Source organism: Suricata suricatta, chromosome X, assembly GCF_006229205.1.
Source record: "Suricata suricatta isolate VVHF042 chromosome X, meerkat_22Aug2017_6uvM2_HiC, whole genome shotgun sequence".
Lineage (NCBI taxonomy): Eukaryota > Metazoa > Chordata > Mammalia > Carnivora > Herpestidae > Suricata > Suricata suricatta.
In genome coordinates, this window is record NC_043717.1 from 109,507,055 (window position 1) to 109,516,627 (window position 9,573).

Consider the following 9,573-nt stretch of genomic DNA (forward strand, 5'->3'; position numbering starts at 1 on the left):
TCACTCATCATCAGGGAAATTAAAATCAAAACCACACTGAGATACCACCTCACACCGGTCAGAGTGGCTAAAATGAACAAATCAAGAGACTATAGATGCTGGCGAGGGTGTGGAGAGATGGGTGACCTGTCCGGCAGGTCGGTCAATGCAGGTCCTGAGGGAGGGAGTGAGAATTGGGGGGCAGGGTGCACAGAGAATGGAGGCAAGACAAGTCTCTGATCAAGCCTCGTTTATTGAGAGACCACGCATGTCTTATAAAGGGTAGAAGGTGGGCAGCTGACGTAAGTCAGTTGCTAAGAAACAAGGGTGAGGATAAGGGAGAAACTAAAAGGACAACACCTGGGAAACCAATAAGAGGGCCCAGCCTACAGGCCCTGAGCTGGACGTGATAATGCAGCTCTGCTGTGCTGGGAGTGATAACGCAGCTCAGCTGTGCGGTGGCTGATCTTGCAGGTCGAGGCACACGTCTTGTCTTCTGGCAGCTCTTCTGGCAGCTCCCCACAGACGGGCACCCTCCTACACTGTTGGTGGGAATGTAAACTGGGGCAGGATCTGTAATTCTTTAAGCATTTGGTAGAATTCACCAGCAAGGCCACCAGGTCCTGCGCTTTTCTTTGTTCTGAAGTTTTTGATAAGAGATTCAATTTCTTTACGTTTTCATAGGTGTATTGAGGATTTTTATTTATTCATAGTCAGTGTTTCTAGTTTGTGTGTTCCCAGGAAATTGCCCGTTTCATCTATCTTGTTTAAATTTGGGTGTGCAATCGTTCATTGAATTCACTTATAATCTTTTTTTCTTAAATCTCTGTAAGGCTAATAGTAATGCCCCCACTTTCATGTCTTTTGTTCCATGTTTCTCCCCAGGTTTATTGAGATTTAATTTACAAAAATTGTATATACATAAGGTATGCAACCTGATGATTTAATGTACTTACACGTTAAAATAACCACTGCGTAAGCAGGTTAACCTATCCACCAACTCACATAGTTAGGTTTTTTCCTTTTGTTGTGAGAAATCTGAGTCTTTTCTAGTTTCTTAGTATAGAATCAGTACTGCTTTTGTTTTCTCATATTGTAGGGAGATAGCAGCTTCATAGGCTTCCAAGTGTGCCTTTCCATATAATGTCACTTGTGCCAATATGAAGATTCTGTCACCCACCACGTACATTATTGCCAACTATATACTGAGAGTCTGGAGAAAAACGCTTGGGTAGTCCACGGAGCCACTGGGTTTCATGTCAGAGGAAAATGATTCAGAACTCCACTATTGCCTAGACTTCATGTGTCCCTTTATAAGCAGAGAACTCATATTCAATATTCTTTTCTTAAAATGCAGGTGTCCTCCTTACCACAATGCACACTTACCTTGGTAAGTAGATAAGGGTTTTTGAAAAAGGCTTGGCTGGGCTTTTCTGACCTCCACTTCAGTCAGAGGGCTCTTGTCTTAGACCTGGATACTTGATGGCGGACTGCAGTTTTCCACTACAGCTGCTAACATCAGCTTTCTGTTTGCCAGCGCTCATTTTTGTTTTTGATTTTTCATATTCCTTATAAAAAGCAAGTAAGAAGTCAGCTAGCTGTACACGCATCCAGATCTTAGAACACTACTGTCTATAGCATTGCCACAGATTCCGGTCAGTCAGATGAGACTGACCCCACCTTGGCCTTGCTGCCCAGTATGCTAATGATGCTCACCCCGCCCATGATAGTTTTGTGCCATGATTGGGACCCTGCCTTTTGAGAATCCTGTCCTCTCCACTGATTGCCAATTCCATGCCAGCATTGCTTGCTTCCAAGAATGGCAGAGGACAGTCAGCACTGAGTTTCTCTAAGATTTCAGTGCCATTCACCAGCATGTTCCTTATTTGAGCAGTGATTTCTCTGCCCTCGAAAGAAACAGAGGCCAGAGTTAGGACATCTGATCTCACATTACAAATCTCAGTCCAAAACCTCCCCACCACCCCCGCTCCCGGACCTTCTCACCAACTCCTGAATTTTCCAGGATTTCCATGTCATTTGCTGTAGACCTGTAGACTATATATATAGCTTATATAATATGCATACTAGGCTGCTGGACTGGCCCCTTTAAGGACATCAAACCGTGAGTCACAGCTCTGTGCTGCCATGTTAATAAGCTCTCCCCCATACTGACTTATATTCTGTTCCCTGACTTGTGGGCTCAATATTCTCAAAATCCATTGGCACATATGTTATCTCACTTCATGCAAGTACAGAGGAGCCACATCCTACAGGTTTTCTGAAGGTAAGGCATTTCCCATCCACACAAAACTGTATTTTCCCCTTGTGCTGTGATGTTATCTAGTCTTACTTGCCCTTGTCATTAGTCCAATAGCAATGAAAGTTAGCAGAGATTAATGTTGAATAAGAGAAGCAACATCTGTTCAGGCAGCTGCCTTAGATGAGGTCTTTGCAGGGTCTCCAAGAACAAGGCAGATTCTCTCTGGTAGCAAGCGTTAAGGGGTTGATAATGCCCAGGTGAAATTTCGGGTCATTCTGGGTATTCAGTGTTCTCATGCTGGTCACCTTCACGTGTCTTGGGGTTCCACCTTTTTTTTGGTCAGATTCATACATAAATACGGAAACCTGTGAATTCTGTGCATGCCATCTCCATTCAGCTCTGCCAACCAACAGTCAGGATCAGGACCTGATGTTCCACCATCTGCCTTATGACTGGAGGGGCGGGGGTCTCCTTAATCCAGTAGGTTAGGGTGGGTGACAGATTGGGCTCTCCCATCAGACACCCACACCCAGGATAGAGAGAACCAGTTTAGGGCAATCTTAGAGCCACCTTCACAACTGCAACTGCTCAAGCTGGAAGGTATCTCAGAGTCTACACATCGAGCCCTAAATCCAGCTGTGCACCCCAAATGTGACCCTGGTTAAAAGTGGAGGAGAAGAGTAGTATGTCCTAGGCATGTCTTTCTTCTTCAGTGACTGCCTCAGGCATAAATGACACCCCCAGGAGAGACTGGGTCCTCCCCCTTCATCCCCAACCTAGAGACACCCATGATCTCACAAGTACGGGAAAATCTGGGGTTCTGGTTTCACATATAGGCCATCAGTCCATGATGCCAATCTTCTTTCTATGGCACCTGAAATTTTTGCTCAGAGCAGAGTCTTAAACCACATCTTCTCTTATGACTCACAATGCTATGAATGAATGGATGGGTGAATGAATGAGTGAAGAAAATACTAGAATGTAGAGCCAGATATGGCTGTATGAGAAAGCTGAAGTTGAATGATATATTTGACTCAGAGCGACATGATGTTTATAGAGGAACTAAAGTGTGTTGTTCCCCCAGTGCACGAGGTCGACATAGAGTGTGGAGATGGTGTGTTTCCAAGTACTTTCCAAGACCATGAGAATGTCATATGGATTAGCTCAGGCAGAATGCCTCAGGAGTCAGTGGTGTCTCTCAGGCAGAGTCCCAAGAAGGTTCTGTCGGACCTGACGCTTACACAGTTTGGAAAGCCCTCTTCTAAAATTGTGAAAAGAAGCACAACAGTGAATATATAGAATGAGAAGAAAATTCGTAATGAACTATAAAGGTGACAACTAAATCACTAAAATTCCAAAATACTATCCGTGTGTATCTATAATCTTCTATCTACCTATGTATCATCTATCTACCTATGTATCTATCTATCATCTATCTATCTGATCTATTCATATGTATATATATATATATATATATATATATATATATATATATAAAGTATGAGAAGAAAATTCATAATGAACTATAAAGGTGACAACTAAATCACTAAGATTCCAAAATACTATGTGTGTGTATGTATGTATGTATGTACGTATCTATCTATCTGAGCTATTCTTCTATATAGATATAAGTATAATGAAGCTAAAGTTCAAGGTGAAAGATACAGTGGTTTTATTATGAGTCAAAACAGATAACTCTTGACAATTTTACACACACTCAAATCACATGGCCATGTGAACACATAACATGGGCCGGTGAGTGACAGTTGACTCCCTCTGAGAATAAAAATGCACTCAGGTTCATGTTAAGCCTTTAGTGTTTATTTTCACAACACGTTTTAAAGGTAACCAAGTTTTCTAACATTTTTTGTCTCAAAAAAACATCTTATTTCAAGTTAAGATAACAATTCACGGGCTTCAGAGTTTATCTTTTAGTTACATATGTTTCATTGTATTCTGATGCCAATCATATTTGGCCAAATGGAGACTTTTCTGTAGCCCATTTCCAAGTTCCCAGATCCTGGTCCATCTATTGCTCAAGCAGCCTGGAATGACTTACCAGCCTGCACTTATAACTGTTGGAACCTGTCAGGACTAGTTAGTGAATAAGTCAAAAGAGAAAGCTTGCTTGGCTTGAGACAAATGACTGTGTTTTAGGGGACACAGGTCCAGAACACGGTGTATGCTTTCCTACAGTTTAGGCCAATTAGATGGGCCCTTAGAAGGGAGCCGGGACTCCTAGGTCTAAAATAGCTAAACGGGTGTGCACGATTACTCTAGTTGTCTGCCACATGGGGATGAGCCACTATATGCCAAGGGTCCAGTCAGTTAAGAAGACAGCCAGGAGCCTGTCTGTTTTAGGAAACCATTCAGCCATTGAACAAAACCTACTTCCATAATTGGAATCTCAAGGAAACGTAGAGCTCAACAATCTTGCACAGGCTGACAGAATGTTTAGTGCATGGTGAGATTTCATTCACCCACATATGGACTACATGCAAATGATTCATTAAGTTTGGATTCCAGACTGCTTTTCCAAGAACCATTTGAAGGTAGTGATAATATATAGAAAACATCTCTATCTTTGGTTTCATCTCTCAGGGCTCCTTTTCCAAACAAATAACCATGGCAGAGCAAATTCAGGAATTGTCTTCAGAAGGAACCCACTCATTTATACTGAGGTGTCACCAAAAAGATGAGAGATCCACAGGCTGGTTCTGTAAAACTCTATCTTGGATTTTAAACATGATTGTTGCTTAATGTCTGATGCCAGTGCTCTTTCATGTAATAAAATAACGGGTATACACTATATTAAAATATGAAGTACGGTCAAAAGCAATGTTAGGAAAACATCTGGACAGTTACACATCCAAGTCAGTAGAGGGAAGTACAACTATTTGCAATATTTTAACAAATTAGCTTGTGAAGCCTTTGGGAACTAGAAAAGATGATGACCGTGCTACCCTCAAGTGCTAGAGATGGTCCAAAATGAATCCAGCATGTTCCCCAGGTCTGAAATTTCCAGAACATATTTACATGCCGTAGGGAATAGAAGGTCACACATTTCATACAGACAGGGTAATGAGAGGTGTCTGCTAAAGTGTGGGCACAGGGAGAACTATTTAGCCTTGTTCCTTGTTGCCGATCTCTTTCTTGTTTCCTTTAGGATATTTCTATCAAATACCTCTTTTTCCCGGTAATCACAGATGGCCCCTGTAGGTACTCTTTTCTGCCTCCTTGTAATCGAATCCATCAAGTGCAGCAATCGAACAAATGATTGCTTCTGGCAGAAGAACTTCCAGAACAAAACTATGTCACCCTTTACGAGATTCAGGACTTTCTTGTTAATTTGTCTGTAGATTTCTTGTGAATGTTTTACCACCACATCCAGCTGGTCTTCATCCTCCAGGTATGTTTCAATGCAGATCATGTACTTGCCTGAATTCTTAAATGATGCCAGCCACCTGGACTCTTTCCTGCCTTTGACAATGTCCAGAAGATGGTGATTGGCCCCCTTCCTTTTGACGATGTCATCCACTAGCTTCCGGTTGGCTCAGTCCCAAGCAGCCTTCAGCCGGTCCGGGAGAATGCTCTTGCACGGCCTCTTCCCATCCACAGAGGTCTCCTCCTCAGAATCTTCCAGGTCGGCATAATTCACCTTTGGGAAATCAATCTCCAGATCCCCGTCTTGGAAGGCGTTCCTAATTGGGTAAGTGGTGTCGGCAGCATAATAGTCCAGGAAAGAGCCCACAGAAGAACCACGCCTGAGCCTTTCTCCGTAGCGGGCAATCAGGGACAAGCACCACCTCATATCTTGCTCAGACCCTTTCTTGGCTCTCCTTATTAGTTTTTCTTTCTCTTGACAATCCAGGTGCTTTAATCTTCGAAGAGGAACTCGAATGCCACTCATCTCACAGGGCATGTTTGCCTCAATCAAAAGCACCCTTGCAGTCTGCTCTGCTTGGCTGACACTCTTCACCACTGCTGGCCAACACGGGTGATTTTGAAATTTAAACCAGACCATCATTCCTCCTTCAGTGGGAGCAGGCTCCTGTGGGAAACCCATGCTTGTCACTTGTCTCACATCTTCACTGACAATCTTTTTCATAGCGGTGGTGGGGTTAGTACCCTTTGAGTTGTCTGAAGGTTGAAGTTCCTGCAGCTCTGTCTCAAACTCTGTGACTTGCAGCTTCCTTGTTCTATTTGCCAGACAGAGTGAATAACACAGCCTCTGGTTAGGGGCACTGGACGATGCTGCCGTACCTTCCAAGCCTGGCTTCCAGACACCCTCTCCATGGTCCTCAACATTCCCCAAGAAGGCGGAGCATTCAGAGGAGACAGCCAGAGTCTTTGGGTAGGTGTCCTGTGCCTTTTCTATCCCAACTTTGGGCACAGTGAGGTGGAAGTCTGGTGGCAAAGGTGGAAGGACACCTCCATCTTTAGCACTTGCACCCTCCTCCTTGACTGTGTGATGCAAGGACGCCAGTCTTGAGGTATCCTTCTTTCCTTTGCCTCCTTTCTTACAATCATCTGAAAGTGATGGGAAGTTTGAGCACACGCTGTGGCTTCGCGAGGACTTGGCTCGCCTTTCCCTTGGTGTACGAGTGATGGTTGTGTGCGCCTGGGCTTGGCCACCATCTGGGGTGTCCTTACTCTGTGAACACACCGGCAGCGATTTGAGGTTTTTGCTTTTCCTACGACTCCGCAGTAAGTTCTCTTAGGGCTTCTGGTACCTTTAATGAGATCGCCTTTGTGGTCCCCTTTGAGAAGGTGTGGTGGTGTCTAGACCATTTGATGCTCTTTCTGGACCCAAATTTGCTCTCTTATTCGGGATCTCTAGTGCCACTTTAAGAGCGTTTCTGTAGGCCACTTTCTGTCCTGGCAGGACACTGGCCTTCTACTGGGCCACTAGCAATGAGGTAATGGGTTCAATTTGAGACTCATTTAGGGCCTTTATGTCTGTGCCTTTCACGTTAATTTCTTTACCTACTGAGAGTATTTGAACTTCTAGAGAAAGTGCCCTTTTCCTCTTACATTTTGGTGAGATCCCAGGTCTGGACAAAACCTTTGCTGGCCACAAGTGGCCTTTCCAGTTGCATCGGACATACTCAGCAGCCATTATGATTTGAGTTTCCTCTCAAGAGGGCAATAATGGAGGTTGCGGGGTCTATCCGTCATACCCACAACCACGCTAGGTCTTCCCTCAAGCAATGCTCTCCACCACGCCATTCGGCCTGAGACCACAAAGGGTTTACACTTTGTGTGGCCTGTCCTTCTTCACCTGAGCCTACCAGGGTCGCTGGAGCCTGTGTTTTGAGCAGACTATACTGCAGAATACTGGAATGTGGAAAAGGAAAAGAAGAAAAGTATTAGAAAAAAATTGCTTTTGTGTGAAAGTAGAACAACGTTGGTCAATGAGAATTGATAAGAGGTAAAACAAAGAAATAGAGAGAGTGTGTGTGTCAGATGGGGGTGTGCAAAATACATGGCAAGCATCGGGGGGGAAATACAGAAGATACCGGAGGCATTTTATAATGCTCCAAGCCCAACTTCTTGCCCTCGCTGTTACTACTGCATATTAAAGAGCATCTGTGTGGGCAGGTGGGTGTCATTTTCCAGATCTCATCTGTGGTATCGGACTACCTGTGCCTTTTGGGCTCCCCAGGGTGCATCCTGGGTGGAATGCTTTGGTTTTTATTTTCTGAGGTATTGGTTCCACCCTGTGCACCCAAGGAAGCCAGAGGTGAATTCCAGCGTATGGACACTGAATGTCAGCTCAATATTGTGTTCAAGAGCATGAGCCTAGAATCCAGAGGTTTATAAAGATCATCATGGTGGTTACTGGTACCATCTTCATAAGAGTTGCTGCAGGCATGGGCCATTGGCTATGACGTGCACTTTTTCATTTCTCTATGGGTGGCTTAAAAGGCTTTCCTTCACCTCACCCTTCCCGGACCAAGCACTTAATTTGTGTGTGGAAGGGGCTGTAGAGCAAGGAGCAAAGTCCACCACACACACTCCAAATGTCAACATGAGATGACTGCAAATGAGACGTTTAGTAAAATGGGAACGTCTTACTGAACACCACGTAAATCCTGGGAGGTGCGGTTCTGTGAGTTGCATATGTTGATTTGCATGCTCCAACTCCGTGTCCAGCAGACTCTTTGCTCTGTGCTTCTGAGGTGCGCTGGCCTTCTGGGATCAAATGACATCAAATGTAGATAGATACCCAGGACCTAAGCACCTCTAATGTCAATCTAGGGGGCTCCTGGGTGGCTCAGTCGGTTGAGCGTCTGGCTTCGGCTCAGGTCATGATCTCATGGTAGTGGGTTCGAGCCCCGCATTGGGCTCTGTGCTGACAGCTAGCTCAGAGTCTGGAGCCTGCTTCAGATTCTGTATCTTCCCCTCTCTCTGACCCTCCCTTGCTCGTGCTGTCTCTCTCTGTCTCTCAAAAATAAATAAAAAAATAGAAAAAAAATTTAATGTCAATCTAGAAAATCAGAAAAGCAGATGGGAAATTAAGCCAGTGAAATGGGGAGGGATTCACCATTTTCCGTTCCCCAGCTCTGAAGTGCAGGCCATTCTGAAACAGAAATGTTAGTTAAGTCTCATTTATAGTGTAGACATGTCTATTTTCTTCCTTCTTTTGCATTTCAAAACTATCTCCACGTGAGGCTACTTAGTTTATCCTAGTCCTCCTATTTCAGAACAGTGGGAAGTACTGCTTTCATGGTGGCCTTTGTCTGTCTTGGATGCACAGATTTAATGACAGCAGTGGAGTGTGCCTGTGTGTGTGTGTGTGTGTGTGTGTGTGTGTGTGTGTGTAACAAAAACAGGGTCTGTAAAGTAAGTGTGTTTTTGGTGTTTCTAAAGTAACACTAAATGCGTTTGCAGAGAACATAAAACGTGTAGAGAAATATATACAGGAGGCAATACATCATAGATGCTTCCTCTCAATATGATGGCGTATGGGCCTCTCAGACTTCTTGTGCTTCAACATACACCTGCCTGTGCATATTACCTGGGGCTACTTCTTCACTCAACAGCATATTTGATCACTGTTTCATGTGAATGCTGATTTTTCACATAATTTTTGCGAGTCTCTTTACAATGTGGTTTCCCTGACATTTAAAAACTTTACTTAAATACATTTCAAATGCTCAGATGTGTGCAAGGCAGAAAATGCAATTGTTCTCTCAATCCCCCCCCCCGGGAGAAATTCCCTGCTAATGGGTTCCACTTTTCTGTATACAGGGTACAAATATGTATAATAATTCATTTATAGATTTTAGCTCATTCATCATCAGTCTCAAATTCTATGTTTCATAATACAA

The 9,573-nt window shown here is 43.9% G+C and overlaps 1 pseudogene; it reads right to left on the minus strand.

The window, feature by feature from the left end:
• Window positions 1-5,357: 5,357 nt before the first annotated feature.
• Window positions 5,358-6,347, minus strand: LOC115283535 (annotated as a pseudogene).
• Between the last annotated feature and the right edge of the window lie 3,226 nt (window positions 6,348-9,573).